The sequence below is a fragment of the Trachemys scripta genome, chromosome 10 (genome assembly GCF_013100865.1).
Source record: "Trachemys scripta elegans isolate TJP31775 chromosome 10, CAS_Tse_1.0, whole genome shotgun sequence".
NCBI classification, from domain to species: domain Eukaryota; kingdom Metazoa; phylum Chordata; order Testudines; family Emydidae; genus Trachemys; species Trachemys scripta.
The window spans coordinates 68,459,851-68,484,126 of NC_048307.1; the positions used below are offsets into that span (position 1 = coordinate 68,459,851).

The window sequence follows — 24,276 nt, forward strand, 5'->3', positions numbered from 1 at the left end:
CAGGAGGGATTTTATAGTACTGTACACAGGACAGCTGTTACCCTTCCCTTTATAGTTATGACAGTTGCCATATGCTCTGAGCCATGCTATCTTCCATTTAATATAATGTCATGGAGTTCAAGGCCAAAAGGGATCACAAGAACTCCTGTATATCACAGGCCACCAACACCACCCACATACCAAATTTAATGACATGCAATGTCAGGAAAATGATTGAGAGAGAGAATGTCTGGTGCCACCTCAGAGCACTGGCCCATCTTATCCAGTGTCCAGTCTCCAGCTGTGGCTATCTCTGAGGCTTCAGAGGACGAAGATCAAAACCCCTCAGAATACGGTGTGTGGGGGGGGTCCCCTTCCTGATCCTTGTAGGTGGCTGGCTGAAGCCCCGAAGGAAGCATTTAGGAACATAAGATGTAGACCAGAAGTGAGCCCCAGGGCTGCTGAGCCCTGCCCCCTACCACCACAAGCAAGCCCAGCATACAATTGTAGTTATAAATTAGTCCAGCTCTCTCTCAAAGCTAATTAAGTTGTTTGCCCCCACGACTACTGTTGAGAGGATGTTCCAGAACTTCACTTCTCTGATGGTTAAAAACTTTCTGATTTCCAGCCTGAAACGGTTCATGGCCAGTTTATATCCTTTGTTCTTGTGCCAACATTGTCATTTCGCTTAAATGGCTCTTCACCTTCACAGGTGTTAACCCACCTGATGTATTTATGGACTGCAGTCATAGGGGGGTACTAGTTTTCGTAAAATGAAAGCATGTCTAATTATCTCAATCATGGATAAAGTTATAAAGATAGATTCAGGATGCTTTTGATATCATACTGACTCCAGATCCATTTTTTTAAAACTGTGTGCATATGTGCACACACAGCCTCCTAATCATGATAATTTTAAATTAAATAAATCAATTTAAATAAATAAAAGCCTAGGAGCCTAAAATCTGCAGTGTGTGTGGCACTTGGTTTTCTACTTTAGCCCAAATCATGAATACTATAATGGCTTCAGAGACAACATGGCTGAGGCTGAAGCCACTGTCATTACCAGAAGAAGTATAGGGATGAGCAACTTGTTTTTAAAACTGCCACTTTATCTGGCCTCAGAAAAGCTGCCACAAATACTTCAGTGGCAGGTGGTGCTACTGCCTTCTCCAGGGCATCTCCGAACTTTGATGTGTCTTCATGAGCTCCTCTCTGCACAAAATAACAGGCAGATTGTGGAAATTAGGCTTCAATTCTTGTCAGCCTGTCTGTGGAGTGTTGATGAGGCTTTGAAATCCCTCCACCCCCATTTCCCCCATGTTTTCTCCATTTTTAATGTTAACCAACTCTTCCTCTTGTGAGTCCTCCATCTACTCCTCCTTTTCACATGCTGGTCCCTCTTGTGCCCTTGCTTTTCTTTTTGATGACTCTCAAGTTATTCCATGTTAATGAGATATTGTCCTAGAGCATTTTAGCCAATTACAGCTTAGCAAGCTCAAATACTATCCCCTCTTCACTTACACTACTTATGCATTTTAAACCACTAATTGATAAGGGACATTCCCTTGAATCCCTTTTAAATTCTCCTAGAAGGGTTCCTACCTTATCCATGCCTCCTTTGTAACTGATAGCACATCATATACACTTTCAGACCCTCAGATGTGAAGAAATGTTTGTTTTAAATTTGTATCTTGTGTAATAGGTCTAGTGTTCATATGTGGGACATTGTTGTAATGTGGTTGTGAAATGCCTCTGTCTACTTCAGCATTTTAACTAACCACAAAAGCCATTTATTGCTTTGCTTACTTCTGCATAATTTTAATTATCCTTTGTTACTACCATTCTAAAATTTGCTGAAGGAGTTGCAACAGAATAGAGAAAAATATATTTGCTACCAGTTTTGGATTCATTTCTGCAGCTAATCCTGATGTATATTAGCACAGAGGTGAGATGATTGAGATCCTATTTGTTAAAAGTGGAAGTTGTAAGTCAAAAGGTTTATATAAAAGGCTACATTTAATGAGATATTTTTGAAGTATTTTGCTGAGATTTCCATTTTGTTTCATGCGGCACGGTAAATTGCAAAAGTGTTTTTTGAGGGTTGTTTTGGCCTGAAGAAGGGTGTGAGTCATAAAGTTGGCTTTGTCTGGTTTGTGAACTGTGGGGGGAGTTAAGGCTGAGCTATATTTAGGAATATCAAGTGATGTCAAACTCTGTGGAACACTGCAAAAATCAGCAATGTTAAAGGGACACCATCAGATAATTTAGACCCCAAATTTAGATGTTGTGTGGGTGTGTTATTAAAGAAAAGGGAATTATAAAAGCTAATAGAAATGCTTTCATGAAAGCAAAAGTAAAATTAAATCCAAACAAAAATGTTTTTAGTTGACACATTTTGCTGTAGATCTCACAGCCCAAATAGTGTGACTAACAGCTAAGTGAAAACAAAGTTGAAATTAACTATTCTAGTTTCATGAAAATGAAACTGCAAACTGCAAACCGCAAACCACATAAATAAAACATGATTTTTCTTTGTCAACTATTTTAATTATTTAAATTTGGTAACAAAAGTAAAGGAACTTCATTTTTTTAATGAAAACCTCTCTCTGTACACAGGCTTTTAGGGAAGAAAGGGCATAAGGGCTGAGGTTTGGTGGGAGGGATTTTTTTGGCTTAAGAAGAGGAGCAGCTGCTGGTTTTACTCTTAATTTGATTGTATTTTACATTTTTGGCAGACACCTAGAACCAAGGATAGAAGCTTTTTTCTGTACAATATAAATTGAAATACATACAGTCTACTTCCCTCTGTTGTGATGCGCTATGGATCTGGACCTGCCATAGGAGTTATGGACTTTGATTTCTGATTTTCGTTTTTTATGTTATGATGTTTGGTAATTTTTTTTGTAGTGAGGGGGATGTGCGTGTAAATTGTTCAACCAATTTAATTTTGATCCTGAGCTGAATTGGAGAGGGTAAGAGATAGTGGGAAGTCCGCAGTAACCGTGTAATGACATAAAGGACCAGGCTAGGGATTTTTTAGTGAAAGCTTTCCTTCAGGGCTTGTGAGGTTCCTCTCCTCCTAAAAATAGATTTGAAAAGTGAGTTTCTCAAAAGCACTTAACTTTGGCTTAATCCTGCCCCCGTTGACTTCAGTGGGAACAGAGTTAAGCCAGCACTGTGTACTTTTTAAAAATCTTACACTCAAAATATGTATAATTTATAAAATTGGAGAGTTTGGTTAAAATTTTGCTGGCTAAGTAAAGCTTTCATTTAATAATCTTGTCTTTATCATTATACATGGAGGAGGGTAAAGCTTTGCCATTTCTGGTTTTTATGAAAGGTGATCTACATTCTTTACTATTATATTTAAAGTTCTAATTTATTGAGCACTGCTCTTTGAGATACTCACTTGAAAAGTGCTATGGAAGTGCAGCATTTTGAGATTTTTATTAATAATTTATGCAATATTAAATTATTGAGTCATCCTTTGGCAGTTGCATAATTTCAAATCCTTTAAATGGGTAACATGAACCTAAGTTTGTTTAATTCTTACAAAGAAATAATATCGATATAAAATCCAAGGTTAGAGTCTTAAAAATTGGGTTCCCATTTTTAACCAATTAGTGGGTACATGTAATTGTAAGGACAAATGATGTGTTCTGATGACAAACTATCTGACTTTTGGATGCAATGAGTTATGTCTGGACATAATTCTGGGAACAACATTGTACTTTCTATTGTAGACCCATTCAAAACCAGACCCCAAAAGTTTTGAGTCTGAATTAATGGTTAAATGTTCCTGAAGTCTAAGAAACTTTTCAGAGTTTTTCCACAAGAAGCTAATTGTTTTGGGGTTTCTGTACAATTTTTATAGACTTTTTTTTTTTTTTCCCCTAAGGGAACCTGTTCTATCCCAGTGGGGAGGCATGGCATTGTGTTATAGGCATTTCTTTGCAACTGATAGACTTTAAAGTAATCAAATACCACATGAACCATTTTTGTGGAAATGTAAGGCGCCCGAGTTGTACTTTTACACAATATATTAAGCTGATATCTAGCAGTAGCAAATGGTCAAATTTCTGTTGTTCAGAAAAGCAGCTGACATTCTGAGTTTTAAGGTTTTACTTTGTCTTGAAGAGGCAGCTCAGCCACGGTTGTTGCTTGTGGTTGGTATGTGATACTGTGCTTGTGAAGCACTCTGTTTAGTCAGCAGAATATTAGCTAGACCAATCTAGTTTCTGAGGGGCCTTTGGTGTCAGGGAGACACTGAGAGAAATTAGCTTGTTTCAATATCATGAGGTGTTTGCTTCACACACTGCTAGGATAAAAGGAAAGGAGGTCTCCTAACTAGTTAAACAATGGACTGATTGTTAAAGCAACACTGCAGGTTGCTGTTGCTTCTTCCTGTTGGCTTTCTCACCCTCTGGGTCTTTTGCTGTAATAATTGTAATTTGCTTTTCTTATTACTCTTAAGAAGTGAACACACTTTTGGCTACAGGCTTTGTTTCTCAACCGCACTCAGACAGTTATTCTTTTCTCTTCCCACCTCTGCTTTAGTCAATCAATTTTTTAAAGTATATAAGCCTTTCAAATGTTTATGGAAAAAAATATTCACAGACTAGATGATATTGGGGATAAAATCTTTTTGATCTCTGAAAAAACATATTTAGAACAGCTTACTGGTTTGGATAGTATAGTTACAGGCCCACCAACTAATTGCTTTTGCAGCTATCATTTCACTTGATTTTACCGTTCTTTATCTCTTAAGCCAGGAGATAGTGATACTGTTTTATAGCACTGAAATGCTATTGTTTGTGAGAGATCAGGCCTTAAAACTGTCAAGTCTCTCCAGGGGTGAAATACTGGCTCTACTGAAGTCAGTGGGGCTAGAAGTTTACCCTCTCTGGTGTTTATGCTAGAAATGCCTGTTTGAGTGCGGGCCCAGGACTGAATATAGAAGACCCTAGACCTCAGACCAATTTTCAGTTAGTGATTATAAAATAGTTGGTATTTTAAACATTTCCTTTGTGTGTGTGTGTGTGTGTGTGTGTGTGTGTGTGTGTGTGTGTGTGTGTCTGCACATGTAAAGGTTTTTAGCAATTGATGGAACCTGCTTTGGGAGGTAATTATTTCATATAGGAAGACTTGTGGGGCATAGAGAATACAATTTCCTTTTTTTTTTCTTTAGAAATTCAAAAGGACATTAAGAATCATAGAACAGGTCCATTCTAGACAGTTTCTCCCCAGCCCTTGGAAACAGGAACGTAAATTAAGTCTTTGGGTATTCCATTTATATGGATTCACATACTATTGTAAACCACTCTGATACCTTAGGAATGAGCACGACATAAACACAGAAGATGCATTTTGAGATTTGAAGTTAGGAACTCAAGGTTACCTCACCTACTTTGTCTCTCAAGTGTATTTAAGGCATTCTCCATGTTCCATTTCAAGCCATCTCTTGACACACCCACTGTGTAAAAGGCTTTATATCAAAGGAGTTGGAAAGGTAGTTACCTTTGTTAGAATATTTCTTGTCATTGCTCATACTCCATGATATTGACTGAAGGTACAGATTAGTTATCTAAAGCCTTCTTTAGCTTCTGATCATGTATTTGATTTTTCTTCTTGCTTTCATAGTAGTCTAAAAATATTTTGATTACAAATAAACACTTATTTCTATAGGACATACATTGATACTATCCGTTATTCATGGTACTTTAGAACACCTCCATCCACATTTGCCAGCGCAACAAAATAAGCACTCTGAAATCATTTGTAAGCAACTGAAACTTGGAGGAAAATTGCCTATAAAGGAAAACATTAGGCAGTGTGAATAATATAAGCTCAGTTCTGAGTAAATTGAATGTTAACTAGTTACAGTAGAACCTCAAACATACGTACACCAGAGTTCTGGATTTACCGGTCAACCGGACACCCTGTGGAACTGGAAGTAATCAATCAGGCAGCAAAAAAACAAACCCCAGCAAATACTGTACTGCCTAGGGGCATCAGCCATTGGGGTTGGGGGGGACAGCTACAGGTGGGGGTGGGGGGCTCAGGGCTTATGACCCTCGGGAACATTGGGGCTCAGGTCTTTAGATGGGGGGAGTGCTGTGGCTTGGTGGCTTCAGTCCCACGGGGGGGTGCCAAGGCTCAGGGCTTCAGCCACAGGAGGTTGAGGCTGCAACCGCAGGGTAGGGGACGGGGCTCAGGGTGGAGTGGGGGGCTCAGGGCTTCTGACCCTCAGGAACACCGGGACTCAGGGCTTTAGACTGTGGGGAGCACTGAGGCTTTGAGGTTCAGCCCTGTGACTCTGCTCCCGACTTCAGCCCCACTGATGGCACCGGGGCTCAGCGCTTCAGCCCCTCAGCTCTGTTGTTAGTTTCAGCCCCGCAGGGGGCCGTTAGGGCTTGGGGCTTTAGCTATGACGGGAGCGTTGGTTTCAGCCCCAGCACTCCACCCGTAGCTAAAGCCCCGAGCGCCAGCACCGCTGTCCCTCTGCCCTGCCCCCACTGAAGCCAGGAATAGAGTCATGGGGAGACCGGGAGCCCCATGTGGGGTAGAAGTCAGGAACATAGCTCTGGGGCTGGAGCCCCAGCACCCCCTAAGAGGCTGAAACTGGGAGCAAAGCCTTGTGGCTGAAGCCATGAGCCCTGGTGCTCCTGTGGAGCAGAAACCCTGAGCCACCTGCCAGGAGTCCTGACACCCCCGCCCACTAGTCAGCTGCTGCCCCGACATCCCCTTGGCTGAAGTCTGTAACCTTTTGTTCAGAGTTACGGGCAACCTCCATTCCCGAGGTGTCCGTAACTATGAGGTTCTACTGTACTTGCATGTCTTGAAAGTTAACAGGATAAATGGTCAAATACTATTAGTAAGACATTTCCCACAGGATATTATACATATATGTTAATTTATATGCTTCTTTATAATGTTTAAAACATATTAGTAATTGACTATTCTATTCTTGCAGTCACTTAGCATTTGAATGGAATGTGATTTATAATCTAAAAGGAATATTTTTAACAACTAATGCAAATCAGCCAAATTTGGACCCTTAATCTAGACAATTTATAAATCTACCATGTGAGAACAGAGACTTTTAGCAAGTTTTTGAATTACCTAGTTTATTTTGTCTTCCTGCCTTCCCACCTATATTTTAAATAGGAATTAGCTAATTTCTAAATCCCAAAGATTCCCTGTTTCTCCAGGGGCAGAATTTGTAGCAATATGTTCCTCTAGCCCTTTCTAAGCAAACAAGACAAAATCTTCAAGACTCCTACAGATTACCACAAATTTTTTGCTCAGTGCCTGAAGGCCTCATTAATTTTAACACCATTTATAATCGACATCTGGCAAGTAACAGATGCTACTTGTCTTTTATAATCTACAAATTAAGAAAACCGTATCTAAATTCAGTCTGCCCATGTTTGGGGCATAGCGCTAAGGGTAAAAACAAGGAAGACGGCAGTCCCTCCCAATGTTCTGCAGATGGTTAGACCACATTTGCTCTTGTCTAACTGTAAGAGAAGTCCTTTCGTGTTACTAATATGTGACCTGAAATTAGTGAGTTTGTTTACTTGTAGGAAATATTTGGATCAAAAAATTTAAAATTTAGTGCACTGTAGTGTCTAGAGTCTCTGCTGTATAATATGTTACTATACTCTTACTCTTAACACTTACCTACATCCTGATAATATAACTCTGTATGGCTTTTTAAAAAAAAATAATGCGAGTCAATATAGAAATGAAAATAGAGCATGAGTCTGCTGTAATATGAATTTTCCATTCCTTTCTAATATTTGCAGGGAAAAAAATTAAACTTTATTTTCTCAGAAGTGCTGAGCAGCTCCTTCTAACTTCAGTACCATTTAAAATCAGACTTTGGTGTTTAAAATAACAGAATTGAGGGGAAAAGGGACTTAACTTTTGGTCTCTTCTGATACGAGAAGCCTGAATAGCTCAACAGGCTTTTGGGCTTCCCACTAACTTTTCCTTTTAGTATCTTTAAATATGTAAAGCACACTTTCCATTTGAAGCATCAAGAATAGAACCATTTTGAAAACAGGCCCGCACAGGCTGGTTCAGGCCTAACTGAGTATGAGTGTTGTTGTATGCTGACACCATGAGGATCATGATTTTGAAGGGGAAATTAAGAAAAATATATAAATGTAGGGTTCCTGCAATCCTTAGTAATGCAATCTGTCCACTGAGTATTGTGTTCAGTGTATGTGTGTATATATATCTCCTCAATATTTATTCCACTCTATATGCATCCGAAGAAGTGGGCTGTAGTCCACGAAAGCTTATGCGCTAATAAATTTGTTAGTCTCTAAGGTGCCACAAGTACTCCTGTTCTTTTTGTGTTCAGTGTGATCATTATATTATCAGGAAGATACTGACAAATTTCAGGAACTTCAAAGAGGAGTGCTGGAAGGATTGATAGCTGACAAAAGACCAAGGGGTATATTTTCAAAAGGGCCTCTTAAAAACAAATAGATAATTTAAAAAAAAAATCTAAACTTCAAGGAGAAAAAAGGCACTGTGATGAATCTTCTGGAGTGAGTAGGGAACTAGAAGACTTAGTGGGCCAAATCTAATCCTAGCATAAACAGGCACATCTTCAGTGAAGCCAGTGAGTTTACACCAGGATTGAATTTCACACAGTAGTTATTTCTCTCATTTGTATGATTTTGCAGTGCTTTGGTTTTCAGCTAAAGCCTCTGTCACTCTTGCTACCATTTAGTTTGACAGACATGGATATTATGGCAGCACTATGCTTACATTTTATTTTATTCTAATAAGCCATGTATTAGCTAACACTTTTATTCTTGGCCTTTAGAGATTTCCATCTGTATGTAAACATACAAGGAAGATAATGCTGATGCTTTTTTAAATCCACAAACAAATTTTGGATCAGAAAGTTTCTTCCCTCCTCACAATCTTACCCTTATCAGATTCATTAAAAAACAGCACACTGTGTGTGTGTGTGTGTGTCTGTGTCTGTGTGTCTGTATCTGACAAAATCATGTGAGATCCAAATTTATCTGTTATGTTTCCAGAACTAAACCAATCTGTGGCTTTATAGTCACTTTGCTTTTTTTACGGGAGAGGGAAATGTTAAAGGTGATCAGCAAAGGATTTTGTAAAATAGGGCCTTTCATTTGTTTGGGGAAGGTTTTTTGAGGGGTGGGGGGATGTTTTGTTGTTTGGTTTTGTTTTGTTTGGGGTTGTTTTTTGCTTCGTATGATGTATGAAATGGCCCTGAAAAGTTTATTTAAAAAAAAAGTTTTGATTTTTTTCCTCCCCCTCCTCTTTTTTTTTTTTTTTTTTTAACCTTGAAAATTTAATGAATGTACTGTCTTGTCTTGCCTGGCTTTATTGGAGGACCATTGGAAAGTATGGGAGATTTATTTTGAGCTCCTGGCACTTTAACTGAAGGTTGATGAAGTTGGATCGTTAACAGAAGCTGTCTTTAGTCACAGTGTTAATTAGCTATTGGACTCAAGTAGATGTGAACAACCCCAAAAAAGAGTTGTAGTCTGTCTGACAAAAAATGTCTTTTCCTCTGACCAGCTCAACTTTCACTTGTTTACTTCTTGTGGTGATTCTCACAAGCTCTCCAGACATGATAGATTCTTCCAGTCTAGATGGGACTTGAATTTCTAATGTAGAAAAATAGTAAAATCCTTTAAAGCAGCAGCAACAACAAAAAGTCTTTCAGGTCTTTTTTTAATGTGATAAAATTCCTTTCAAAGTCACTTTTAAAAATATATTCATGCTCCTGGTAGCACAGAAAGCATACTTTTAGTGGATACACCTTAACACCTTTTTTGTCATTGTATCTAATGTGGGGGTTAGAAAAGTTGTTCCAGTTTCCCCTTTATCATAAAGTGTGTCAGGAACTGAATCTTCCCTCCTCACCAAGAGGCGTGGCACACTGAGCAATTGCACAGCATGGCCATAATAATTACTATATGAGTGGTAGTAGCAGCCACACCCTACCCCCGTACATACGTGCATCTTAGTGTTCAGAGAATTTGTCTAGTTAACGGATGCACTTGTAACAGTCTTCTACCTTCCACACCCACCTACAATAGCCTTCCCAAATCCCTGCATGGGCCCACGAAAAAAGCCACCAAGTAGCATAGTTCTTTTAGGTATAGTGGATGGAGTGGAGTCCCCACACAGTGCCTCTGCTCTGAATGTTTTCTGCTGTAATTTTGATCTTCTGTAGCCACCCTGGAGGGTCCTCAAGATTTGACCCTAAGGCTGGAGACTGAATTTGCATGCTTGAAGTATTTAATTTTCCTACAGTAGATGTAATTATTGAATGTAAACAGAGCAGCATGGTGGTACATAGCATGTGTGCTCATTTCCATATGACTGTGGGATAGTTGAAAATCAGCAATATTTATGTTGGGCAATCAGAGAAGTACATTAATGACAGATCTTCGAGGTTAGTTTTTTAAAAAACTAACCTTGAGGGCAGATGGTCACAAATTTCAGTCATTCTAGGGCTTCTTTTTGGCCTATTTTCCATCCATTTCAATATTAACAGGACAGGCATTAATTTCAGATTAGTGGTAGGCAATTTTTTTTCACAATTCTTTTCTCTCTTGGTTTCTTGTTGTAAGGCTTATTCGTGTAAATAAAAGATCAAGATAAAACAAGTTAAAAACCTCAAGCTTTCAAAAATCATAAATACACAGGTTCAAGGCTGCAGAACCAGATTGTTTTGCCAGTTTTGAAGAAATTACCCAGAAACACAGCTGAAAGGGACGAACAGCTGCCAAATATACACAGAAAAATCTTTCTTTATATAACTTGTGTGTAGGCCAAGTATAATCGTGGTTTTGTGGAAATATCTCTGAGCTTGCATCATATTCATCTCTTTTTGTGGTTATCACTAATCCTGTATTGGAAAATTAATTCATTCGTTGTTCATTTTTTGTGGGATTGGATAAATTTAAATTTTCGCAACTGCAATTTTAAGAGTATTAATGTTTATATCTTACAATTTGTGCAGAGCAGTTTTGTGAAGTATCACTGATGATCAGTTAATGTTCTTTGTTCAGTTTCTAGCGGGCAGGTGTCCACATTGTAACTGGAACCTTTGTTGATGGTGTCAGCATAGGGACCACGGAAGGAACATTTTTGACTGAATTACTCTCGCCTCAGGCCTAAAGGTGATTATCTCCAGGTGAGCCCTGAGACAGTGGTGCAGCAGTAAGGAAGCTTCTTGGCAATTTCCAGTGCTGTCAGTGTGACACCCTTAGAAAAGCACTGTTATCATGCTGAAAGGAAAAATGATGACCTTGTTAGTCAGAAAGTTGAGTATCTCCACAGTTTTATGGAAGGTTTTCTTCATTTTTATTTTAGATGTCTTTTAGGCAAAGTTATTTCCTTTATCTATGGTTACTCAATTCAAATGGAACATCTGTTTTTTTAGTAACATGCAGTTTCATGGGTTCCCTCAGGCACAGTGAAATGAAAGATACTAGTTCAGGATTTCAACGTGATTTCAGGCTGACTGTATTGAAACAAACTTTCCTACATCTTAGTTGTTTGCCACAGCAAGCACACTAAATTGCCTCTAAAGTTCTGATGGTCATTTCCCCCCCCCAGTCTTAAGTAAGTTCAGATGTATCCCTGTCAGGTCAAATTAAAATAATTTACTCAAAGTAATTATCACTAAAATTTGGTTTATGTTTCAGAGAGCCTTTAGCATTAAAATGCTTTGGATGGTGTTAAACACATTCCACATATAATAATGGGAACTATTAATTTAATGGACAGGTTACCTATTAAGATTTAAACTTTCATACTAAATGATTTGTTGTGTCCTTAATCTATTTTACAGTGGGCATGTGATCACATTACAAAAACCACCACTGCAGTACACTTACTATGTATTAGCATATATGTGCAGCTGAAATGGCTTTAACTGCTTCTTCTCCTGAAATGCGCCTAAAACTGTTTGCGCTGCTTATCAGAAAGAAAATATGTAGTATGTGGACTCTGACAGAATTGTTAGATATATACGTTAGAGAGAAGAGAAGTTAATATATTATACAAAAAGACATCAAGTCATGCTGATAAAAATAATAAGTATAAAATATATAAATAAAAAGTTACATGTACTCATGTATTTAAAATATGTCAGTGCATATTAATAAGGGGACAGAGCTAGAGTTATGAACACAAACCTGAACTTTATAATTTTGTGGCTTTTTAGTGCTTAATTGTGCAGTCTTAACACTCTTTTAAATACAGATTTTTTTAAGAATGTTAGATTAAAATGAAGTTTAACTGGAGCTATTTGAAAATCAAGTTCATTTACTTTGTTTCTGAGCCACAGAGATTAGCTCAGCATGGCACATGGAATGTTTACATAGGCTCCTTGAATGTGTTTGTCAGTATAGGGGAAACATTATTCAAAATATAATTGGACTGTTTTTATGTATTTTGTTAGTAATATTTAGCAAGCTAAATGTAATATATGTTAAAACTTTTGAATTGTATATTAATTTTGGCTTCACCCGTTTGTGAAATCCAATAAACCTATATGGACTATCAAGTAATGTTGGCCTCAGATTTTACACTCTTCAAAGTAAATTTGTATATTTTAGGAAAGAACCTCCTGACTACATCAGCATGTCTTTTGATGTCTGCTTTCCATATTTGTCTGCCATATATTCATTTTATCACTTAAAAGTATTTTAACCTAGAGTTTTAAGACATATGAATATTTCTATATACACCTCTACCCCGATATAACGTAACCCGATATAACACGAATTTGGATATAACGCGGTAAAGCAGCGCTCCGGGGGGGGCGGGGCTGTACACTCTGGTGGATCAAAGCAAGTTCGATATAATGCGGTTTCACCTATAACGCGCGGTAAGATTTTTTGGCTCCCAAGGACAGCGTTATATCGAGGTAGAGGTGTAATTTTACTAAAAAACATTTGCTTCCCTAGTTCTTATTCTAATCCTGAAAAGGATTTATATAGAATTAAGCACCAAAAACACTATGCTAAAAGAACATTCATGTTGCGAAGTCAAGCACTCAGAAGTTAAGCTATGGCAAAAGTAAGATTTCCTGTGCAACCTTAATTCAGCCCCTTGTGTTTATGCATTATGATATAGTCTTCAATTACGTGATCATATACTATTTTTCAATGGCATCACTGCCTTATTGAGTGCACAGAATAGCTCTGTTCTGGGGATGAATCAGTGCTTTGTAGTAGAGGAGGCTGTTGGCCATAGGACCTTGCCTCCTTCGTTGCAGAAGATGGAAGGTGGATAGTGAATGAAGCAGGGGATTGCAGGAAGAGGAAGGATGTCTCATGATTAAGACACATTAAATAGCACCCTGGACAAATGGATTCTGTTCTGGCCTCTGCCACAGAGTTCCTATGTGATGCTAGTCAAGTCACTTACACCAAACTTTTCTAAAGTGATCACTAATTGTGTTCTTCATTTTCTAGGTGCCCAACTTAATACAATGGAGTCTGATTTGCCAAAATGTTGAGCACTCAGAGCTGCAGCTGAAGTCAATGGGAGCTGTGCTATATGATGCCAAGTACTTGGAGAAATCAGATCCTAGGTGTTTCAAATTGGGTACCCAGAAGTGGTGGATACTTAATCTTAATCTCTCTGCCTCAGACCCCTCCCCTCACCATTCAAATCAGACAGCTTCCTTCCTCAATGGTGCCTTGGTGCCAGCAAGGGGGGCGGGAGGGTTGTCATTGAGAGCACAAGAGAGAGGGACTCTGTCATTTCCAGTGCTCAGCCCCACCCTGGAACATCTGGTAGAACCCATTACAGGGAAAGTCCAACTTCACCCTTGTATCCCAGGGCTGGATGAAGTATGCTTATTTGGTCTGTGTCTGACACACAGTCTGTTCAGCAGACTCTGGAGATTTTAGCTGCTAAAATCAAAGTCTCTACTGAGCATGTGCGAATTGCAATTTTTCAAAGACATATAACTTGCCCAAATTTAGCTGGATTTTTCATGGGGACTGCAGGAGGCACATTACACAAGTCCACCCTGTGACGAGTTGGACCCCCCTTTTGGGATTCCACTTGATGTACTGGGGTTTCACTGAGCATGCCTGCTCCACTAGCCTAGGCTCCCTCTCCCTGTTTTGCTGAACCAGGCTCTCTGGCAGCACACACACAGGTAGGGACGCACCAGCTGTAGAATCACACAGAATCTGCAAATAGCTCGCTATGGGAATTGCCCAGCACTCAAGTGCAGCTCCCCTTTGGAAAGTACACCCGAAATAATATTGTCTTGCGCTGGAAAGAAATATATACAACATAAGCTCATAAATTTGCCCCCTCCCTCAATGTGGAGGAAGATATGCACAACTTCTTGCCATCCCCACCAGTTATAAATTGCACAAACTGGGGTTTATAATAAACAAAAACAAGTTTATTAACTACAAAAGGCAGATTTTAAATGATTTATAAGGGATAGCAAACAGAACAAAGCAGATTACTAAGCAAATAAAACATGCATACTAAGTTTAAGATCTTAGAGACTGGGTTTAAGAAGTAATTTCTCACCCTAAATGTTGTTTTTGGGCAGGATGCAGAAATTCTTGAAGGTTAGCTACCCTGCTGGCAGCTTAAATCTTCAGACACCATATTCACAGAACAGATCCCTTTTCCAGCCTGAGCTCAACTCTTCTCCCCACCCTTCCCCCGTTTTTTTTATTTCTCAGATCTTTCCAGCTGTCATCCTTGGTGGAGATTCAGTGAGAAGTCTACCCAGATCAACTTACTGCCCAGCCTTAAATAAAATGTACATAAGGAGGGAACCCTTTGTTTCCCAGTCTTGACCTCTCCCTCCTTTCAGTGGAAAAGGATTAGAAGTCCAAGATGGTGTTTAGTACCAGGTGACATGACCACCTGATTTTGTAGTGTCAAAGCAATGTCCCAGCTTCTCAGGAAGGAAAGTGATTGGTATCTTCAAAGTCTTATTGTTTCTTCTTAATGGCCAATCAAGGCTGATGGCCTGCTGTCCGGTGGGTGTTTCCCAAGTACACACACAGTTGTAATTGTTACATAGTCAATATTCCTAATTTTAGATACAGAAATGATACATGCATACAGATTTGATAATCACATTTGGTAAATCATAACCTTTCCAATGATATCTCACATGACCCGTCTTGCATAAAATATATCTTAGTTATGCCATATTCGTATCATAACAATATTTCTATTAAGAATATAGAGTGTAACATCACACACCCCATGCCAAAGTTAAAGTCCCGGCTAACGGGGCACCAAATCTGTTCCAAGGAAGAGTCACCATAATTTTTTTAACATGGGCAAAATGTATTCTTCTCTATCCTCTTCCTTGGAAATGAAAACCATTTTATCTGAAATTTTCCAAAACAAAATTTAGGCTGACGCAGATACCCAGCATGGAAAATTTCAGCCTTAGTGTTAAAATTTGTCAAAAATTACAAAACAACTGAATAAAGGGCTTTATGTAAATTGTCAGGGAACCTTAATAGTTGGCGATACTAGCTCCGCCTATAATATTCCATCTTAAAAACTCTCATTTTTTATCTGGAACCTACATAGCTCTTTAGAAAGCACATATACCTTTTTGGTTTTTGAACTGTCAATTTTTTTCTAAAAGAACTTAGATGTCTGTCTTCGTGCATTTCTGTGTCTTATTTCTCATTACTTCAATAAAAATTGAGCAACTGCATTTGCTTTCTGCATTTAGTGCACCATCACAGTATCAAAATCCTAAAGGGGGGAATATATTATGGCTGAGCTAATGTCTTGGTTGATAGTGCTCACCTCCCTGGCCAGAAGGTCATATGTTCAAGTCCCACCTCAAATGTAGTTCAGTCCTGGGTGTCTTTTGTATGACTTAAAGTCGTAGTTCCTAAACATTTTAGTAAGGCGACCCACCAACTGCATGTTGTCTGTTTTTGCAAATCACTTAGAATATTTTTCTGTGACCCACTAGTAGGTTATGGCCCACCATTAGGGAGACACTGACTTAAAGCTTCTTTAGAGTGAGAGATTGAACTCAAGTTTCTGCTTGCCAGTCTCTATGGATGTTGAGATAGAAATCCGTTTTCTTGAGACTTTAGGGCAAAGGTTTCTAAAGCTGAGGTGATTTTAAGAGACCTGGCTTGGATAGACGATATGGGCTCTACATTTTTCTTGCTGAGAGAAATAGAACTGATGGGAAAAGGAAATGAAGAATAAAAAGATAATGTGGTTAACTTTTTTATTCGGAAAGACCAAAGCAGTTATGCTGAAAACAGCTATGAACACATAAATAATTTCCTAACATTGCTTTTCTACGTTAGCAATTGCTGAAGTTGCTGCAGGGATCATATGATCGTGATTGATTAGGGAGGTGGTCCAGACAATCACAAGTAGGAGTAAAGGTGTCCACATTGAAAAAGGTTGATAAAATCTCTACTAGGAGATAGCCTTTGTGTCTTGACTAATGTACCCTCCCACCCCCGCCTTAGTAAAACAGATTCTAATGCAGTGGTTCTCAAACTTTTGTACTGGTGACCCCTTTCACATGGCAAGCCTCTGAGTGTGACCCCCTCCCCCCCATAGAAATTAAAAACATTTTTTTTGTATATTTAACGCCATTATAAATGCTGGGGGCAAAGCAGGATTGGTGTGGAGGCTGACAGCTCGCAACCCCCCATCTAATAACCTCACGACCCCCTGAGGGGTCCCGAACCCCAGTTTGAGAACCCCTGTTCTAGTGTATAAGGGATAAATTCTCCCCTCAGATGTCCAAAATACAACCCTTATTGGAGTCACTGGAGGCCATGGTGAATCTGAGGACATAATAGGTATCCAAGGCTGTATGTGAACTATTATTATGCAGTAATAGCTACTTGACTTGCCTAGAGTCACTTCACTTAGCATTATTTAACTCTCTGCTTTGTAAAATACTTTGAGATACACCTCTACCCCAGTATAACGCGACCCGATATAACACAAATTCTGATATAACGCGGTAAAGCAGTGCTCCGGGGGGGGGGCTGCGCACTCCAGCGGATCAAAGCAAGTTCGATATAACGCGGTTTCACCTATAACGCGGTAAGATTTTTTTTGCTCCCGAGGACAGCATTATATCGAGGTACAGGTGTATCTGGAATACGAAAGGCAGATTCTTAAACCAAATTCTACTCTTTTACCGAAAGCATTCTTCTCCCTGAAAAAAGGTCTCTTAAAATGACAGTGGAGTTCCTCCCCTATGATCATCACCTTGGAAATTAAATGAAATAGGTAAAATGGTTGTAAATTAAGTGCACTGAGGTGGACTGTGTTAACACAGTTACTGCTTTGTGTTTGGAAAATACAGAAATAGGTGTCTTGCACTGTAGTCCGCAAGAAGTGGGAATTTGGAGGAAATCCTGTTCTCCAAAAAGAGAGGAGGCAAGTAGTTGGGCAGTTTATTGTAGACATTATGGCAGAGGAGAGTTTTAAGAAGGGATTCAAAGGAGAATAATGAGGTAGATTTGTGGATGTTTATAGGGAAAGCCTCATAAATATATTATTTCCAAATATATGAATATTAGCTGATATTAGCAGTACTGGGCAAACTAATACTATGCATAAGTAAGTTTATTTACAGTGTGCTTTGAAAAGAGGTTAGGAACTTCCAAGAGTCAATTACAGTTTTTCAACCCAGATTTGCTTGAATTGTAAGTCTCCTGCTGACAGTTGTAATCGTGCATGTTTCTAATTATAGCTCTTTACAAGATGTTTCTTTGCAAATAAATCACTTATATTTTAGAAAATAATACTGACTTTGATCTTTTTTGTACTGTATTAAAGAGTTACAAAAGCCTTTATTTTTAAAGACCCTTCAAAATGAGGTATAAATACTAGTTTTAAGATTTTGTGCATTTACAGAAAATCTTATCATGTCTCCATTTACATGAACCAAGTATTAGTACTCAGTCTTTCTTCACTGACCAGAGTGGTATGCCTGGAGCATTTCAGTCCCTAGGCTTTGTGTGTCATAAAGCCTTAATCTTTCTAAACAAACAGCATAGATAAGAAGTGATACATTTGAGTGGAGACAGTATCTCATTGGGAAGCTTATTCCATTAGCTCTTTGTTTTACTCAGTTCACTTAAAGTGTTAGTCCAAAACATGACAGGTCTCCATTCCAAAGCAGTCAAAGATCCTTAAGTGGTGATATCATCCCTGAGAGTAGATAAAGATCCTCTGAACTGATGTGCTGAGACTAATAACAATGTGATAGAGGTTAAAATTTAAACAGCCCTTATTTTGTTTTGTTTGGTTTTCACACAGCAAAGTAAATGATTTCCTTATCTGACTGAAATAGTTTTCTAACAGTGTTGTGTTTTGCTGCATTTTCTTGCATCTAGAAGGAACATACTAATTCTTTTCACCTCAAGAGAGATTAATTACTTGTATCCTGTAATATATCTATCATGTGTCCATATCTTGACAATTGAGTTCTGTTGAAAAGGTGTACTTTACCTTTAAAGGTCACAATTGTTTTGTGTAAAGTGTGATGGGTGACAGCTAAATACAGAACCAAAAAGCAAATAAAGATACGTCCTAAACATCCTAGACCACTTTGAAAATTTCAACCATAGTATCTTGGCACTTCTATTTACTTTTGTTGTTAACCACATCATTATTTATTTTTCATACATTGGCCAGAACGTAAGTGATGCAACTACACACATCGTTGATTTGTTGTTCGAAGCTACTAATACAAATAGTTATAATAGTCTAGAAATAGATTAACCAAGGTCTTTCCTATTCCTATCAATGCAGGTTTGCGCCCTATTGCACATTTGCTTGTGATTTGTTCAGACTAGTTTTAAATGTACAAGTGATTGGGCTTCCAGCATTTTCCTTAACCCTATTCCATGGGCTGTATAGTGGGGCAGTTACATTAATCCAGTGTTTCTTTTGAACTCACAGGTTGGTAACCGCTATAGAGATACTATCTCTAATGATCATTAAAATTCACTTTCTCAGGACAATGTGAACAGTTTGCCAAACCAATCTGAACAGAGCCTATGTAAAAAATGAGGTTGTAGTTACACTTTTATGTGGATTGTATTCTGAATATGTAACTGCTTTAAAATCAAAATGATCCAATCCCAAAAGAAAACGACCTTAGTTTGTATCCTCTTTAAACATTCTCCTTTCCCTATTTTCTGTATGGTTCTCTTTGTAGCATGGTCAGCCTTCTGAGTTCAGTTGGTTGAAAAATCTATTTTATTTTCCACTAAGCATTTTTGAAGAAAACAGGATTTTTTGTTTTCATCAAAAACTTTTGCTGTCTTGATTCTGTTTTGGTTGAAAAGCTGAAAACCATTTAAAAAATCCATTTTAAAAACAGCCAAAAATGTGTAGGACTTTCAGCTAGCAGTTCTGGAGAGGATTGATTTCAGTGGGACAAGAGTGAGGCCACTGTTAAGCATTTTTGAAATCTCACCCTTTATGCCAGGTATTAAAAAGCCTGGATGTATTTGTTATGGATGATGTCACAGTTGCTAGACCAACATGTACCAAGTCCCCTTTCTGGACTCTCTGTATGAATCCCTTCAGGTGTGATGCCTCTTACCTTTAACTAACCTGGGGTAGAATTCCACAGATCTACCATTCTTATTGTCTCACTGTTTCCTTGTACTCCCCCTTCTGTCTATCCATCTGTTGTCTCCTCTCTTATGCTTAAATTGTAAGTTCTTTGAGACAGGAACCATATTTTAGTTTTGTGTTTGTACGGCACCTAACACAAGGGGAAGGGGGGGCTTTGTTCACGACTGGGGTGCCTGAAGCGACAATATTACAAATAAATAATAATAACTCTTACACCATGTGCTGAAATACCCTGTGCATCAACCATTCTTACTCTGCAGGTCCAACTGAATTTGTACATCTGAAGTTCTTTGAGCATCTGTGATCAGTGATACATAGTGATCATACAGTCTTTTTAACACAAAAGCATTTTTTGTCTTTCAGTTGGAACAAAGCATTTGGAGAAGAAGGATTTTAAAACCCTAGATGTTAACACACATGCCTATCTTACCTACAGGCTTCCTATCCCCTGATGCGAGTACTTGTGGCACCTCATTCTTTTTGCTGATACAGACTAACACTGCTATCACTCTGAAACCTATCCCCTGATGGTAACCTAGGCAGACCTCATTTCTTCAGACTCCCTCAGCAGGGTTTCATGTATCTCAGTCTAGTTCCCCCAAACAACTCCTCTGATCTCTAGAGGGTATTTTTCTTTTTAAATGTGCCACAGTTCTTCTCATATCTTGTGTTTCCAAGAGTCTTAACAACTCTCAAGTGTTTCCTGAGAAATGGCTTGTCTGGAGCCATCCGTTCCCATCCTGCTTGTTTTTCCCCATAGCTCCCTAATTCAGTGGTCTCCAAACTTTTTTGATCACGCACCCCTATCAGTAAAAAATTTTTGAGCACACACCCTGTGCCGCGCTGGCTCTACCATTTTTGCCAAAGCAAAAAAAAAAAAAAAAAAAGCCGCTCAGCGTGCGCACCCCACTTTGGAGACCACTGCCCTAATTAAACTAAAACAGTATATTAATAAAATAAATATCCCAATAACCAGTTCAACATAACATACTATTCACAAATTATTATGGAGCAGCTCTGCTATGGTCAGCGATGACATTTAAGATACAGTGCATTTCAAAAGGCATCAATATGTCTTATTTTGCATAAGAAGTTGGGTTATCCTTTACAAATATTTTTTTCCTGAATTTACAGATAAATTCTTAAATAGTTTTGTATGTGGTAAATATAACAGGTTTCAGAGTGGTAGCTGTGTTAGTCTGTATCAGCAAAACCAATGAGGAGTAAATTTGTTAGTAAATATAACAGTAATACTTTTGCACTGTGGTCTACTCTTTTGTTTGCCTTCCCAGACCTGCTCTTTAGACTTCATCAATTTGGGAACGGCCCCCACCCCCAATTTCAGCAACCAGTGGCCAGCCGCCAGCTTAGCTGAACTACTGCAAATCTCTAGTAAAAAGGCCAGTATAAGCCATAGAGAGTCCTGTGGCACCTTTAAGACTAACAGAAGTATTGGTCTTAAAGGTGCCACAGGACCCTCTGTTGCTTTTTACAGATTCAGACTAACACGGCTACCCCTCTGATACTATAAGCCATAGTTTACATTGATGTAGCTTACCCAGGTTTCAAGCAAGGGTCAGTTGTTCCAGAGCAAAGGCAGCTTATAGTGGTTTTCCCTACCTTCAGCAGATGTTTGCATTAGTGCAGCTGCACCAGTAGGTGACCTCCGATGTTTGAAATATCTAGTGTAAACAAGACCTCAGAGTAGAAGGCAGAGAGTGAGGGAAGTGACTGTTCCGTTGTAATGACTGTTCTGTTGTAGTGTCCTCGTATAACTGCCTGTTCGGATACTTCCTGTCTGATCCCTTAGTACCACTCTTCAACACAGGGGCCAGATCCTACAAATAGTACCATGTATATCCTTACTCCCCACTGTAGTTATTTTAACATCAGTGGGACTATGCACAGGAGAAAAGATATGGACAATAATAACAGTTTGCTGAATAGGGCTCTTTGCCATCAGAACTGGACTTTGAGCCCTTGCTTTCAGCTAGAAAATAAAATGAGGATGTGTTACATTAATATAATCCAGTGGGGTGAGAAAAACTGCTTAATCTAGATGTTGCCCAGTCTAATAGGGTAGAGAGTTTAGACTGCGTGCTTATATTTTCTTTTCTTTTGGTAACCACTCTGACTTTTTGCTTATCACTTAATATCACTTAAAATCTATCTTTGTAGTTAATAAATGTGTTTGTTTATTCTACCTGAAGCAGTATGTTTGGTTTGAAGCGTGTCAGAGACTCCCCTTGGGATAACAAGCCTGGTCCATATCAATTTCTTTGTTAAATTGACAAACTCATATAAGCTTGCAGTGTCCAGCGGACATAACTGGACACTGCAAGACGGAGGTTCCTTGTGTCTCGGACCGGAGATATTGGCTAGTATCATTCGGTTGCACAATCCAAGGAGCACCTTACATGCCAGAGGCTGTGTGAGAACAGCCTAAGAATGGGGGTTCTCACAGCAGAGCCAGGTAAGGCCGGCTCCCAGAGTCAAGGATTGGAATGACCTAGCAGATCACCGGTCCGGATAACACCAGAGGGGAACATCACACTATGACCTAAGTGACACACACTAGTCCTGGAGAGTTTATAAACTACAACACGCTGCCTGACCTTGCTGCCTGGAGTGGTATAAAAAAATCTTACCAAATAATTTGAAAATTAACCATAAAACTTCCTAAAGGCATAATTCTTCATTGAATTAACCAAATTTAGATTTTGTAGACTGTTTGTTTGTTTTTGAGAGCTGACTATTCAAAATAATTTAGTGAGTATTTTTAAAAAGAAAATACCAATAATTTTTCGAACTCTTATCTCTCAGTTTATCTTTTTTCTGTCAAATTCTGTCTTCCCTCTGGTCCCCAAAAATCTTCCTCTGCAAGATGATCACATCACAAATAAAAATTGTCAGGCAAAATGGCCTTGTTTTAATGAAGTTAGGTGCTGGAGGGAACAAAAACAATCTTGCAATGCAAAGCCAATTACCGACTTAACTAAGGAGTAGCTGCTACGTATCCATAATGCAAATAGTTGTTAATATATTGAGTATTGTTGTTTAGAATATCTGAAATAACAAGTTATTTTTATAGACTTTGCAGTGGTTTAAACGTAATGATTAAATGTTTAAGGTATTTTCACGATGGCTATGTAACTAATATCCCTTTTATTCCCGTTTTATCTGGTAAATTGGAATTATTTATATTCTCCAGTCATCAAAATTTTGTGCATTAAAATATTATGCATCGAAAATGATACTTTCATGATCACCTTATTGGTACACATAAATTTCACCTGTAAATCTGCAAAGTCCTATTGAAATCTATTAGGCATGCAAAACATATAAAGCCCCTGTATCTTTATAGGTTTTCACAGATTTACATCAAAATTGGCCACACTAAATAAATTAAAACTCACATCTGGGTTGGGAGTTGGCTATTCTAATTGCTTCATGCTGTAATTTAGCATGCAAAGCTATAAACCTCTCATACTGGGATTTTGATGGAAACACTGACAGGTTTTGACTGCATTGCCAGATGCCAATATAATACACATTCGCTCTGTGTCTTGTTAGTTTTTTTTACTTGATTCTTTTTTATACTCTAATATACATCAGCAAAGAGGTACGTTTAATCTGAAATAACAGATTTGGTAACTTGATTCCTCTGGTTCATATAGTGCTGTGAAAAGAAGCAGCTCACTTCCCTGTACATCATTATTTCTTTACCAGCTGAAGAACAGAATAAACTGACCATCCGTTGACTTGGTTCTTGGCTATGATGAAGGTCCAGTGTTTGTTTTTCATTTCATGAGCAAAAAGAAGTGGTGTATGCAGGTCATAGGTCAGGTGCAGGAGCCGTTTATGAAGAAGTTTTTCCTTCATAGCATCTGCTGTGCTATTTTTAAACTTTTGGATTTTCTATTACTTCCAGTTATTCTGAGGCAGGTTTTCCCCAAGTAGTAACATTTCCAGTTACAATGTACCCAGTTGGCCAAAAAATGAAGCCTTCTGAGCTGTAGAAGCAGCCTAATGCTGCAGATGCTGACTCCACGATAGGTTGGCTTTTCTAGAGATGCAATAGCTCAGGCCAAGGTGGTGGTGTGAGAATAGAGCAATTCTGGGCCTGGCCTCAAGTCTACCAGACTAACTAAAAAAAAAAAGTATAAGTGTGTTGTGGCATTGAAGGCTCAAGGAGAGAATTGCTCTGCTCATACTTGGTTGCTGGTCTGTTGTAAAGGGGAGCACACACTCATCCTACACATTCAAATTAATATCCTACACTTGCTTAAAATTGAGAACTTCAAGTTTTGAGGTTTGCTTCTGAAATCCTTAGTTATTAAGGGTATGTGCATTATTAATGTTCCCTCTCATCTTCAGATATGTTTCCAATTTCAAAATTTCAATGAGCATTTGTTGTAAAACCAGTAAAATGGTTGCATTTATCTATATAACCTTTGCCATTTTGTATTATGTCAGGTTGTCATTGGTACAGCTATAACTAGTGAGTTATAAATAATGTCCATGTGTGCTGGGGGTTTTGCTCCTCATATTTATAATTTGAAGGCAGCAGGCATGAACCAGCCATACTGTACCTGGCAGCCAAAACTAAATGTGTATTTACAACAGCTATTT

At 38.6% G+C, this 24,276-nt stretch overlaps 1 protein-coding gene across 2 annotated transcripts in view; it reads left to right on the forward strand.

Annotated features, from left to right (window-relative positions):
- Positions 1-24,276, forward strand: part of EFL1 (elongation factor like GTPase 1) — a 152,240-nt gene that overhangs the window by 81,404 nt on the left and 46,560 nt on the right. The gene's annotated exons all lie outside the window — the stretch shown is intronic.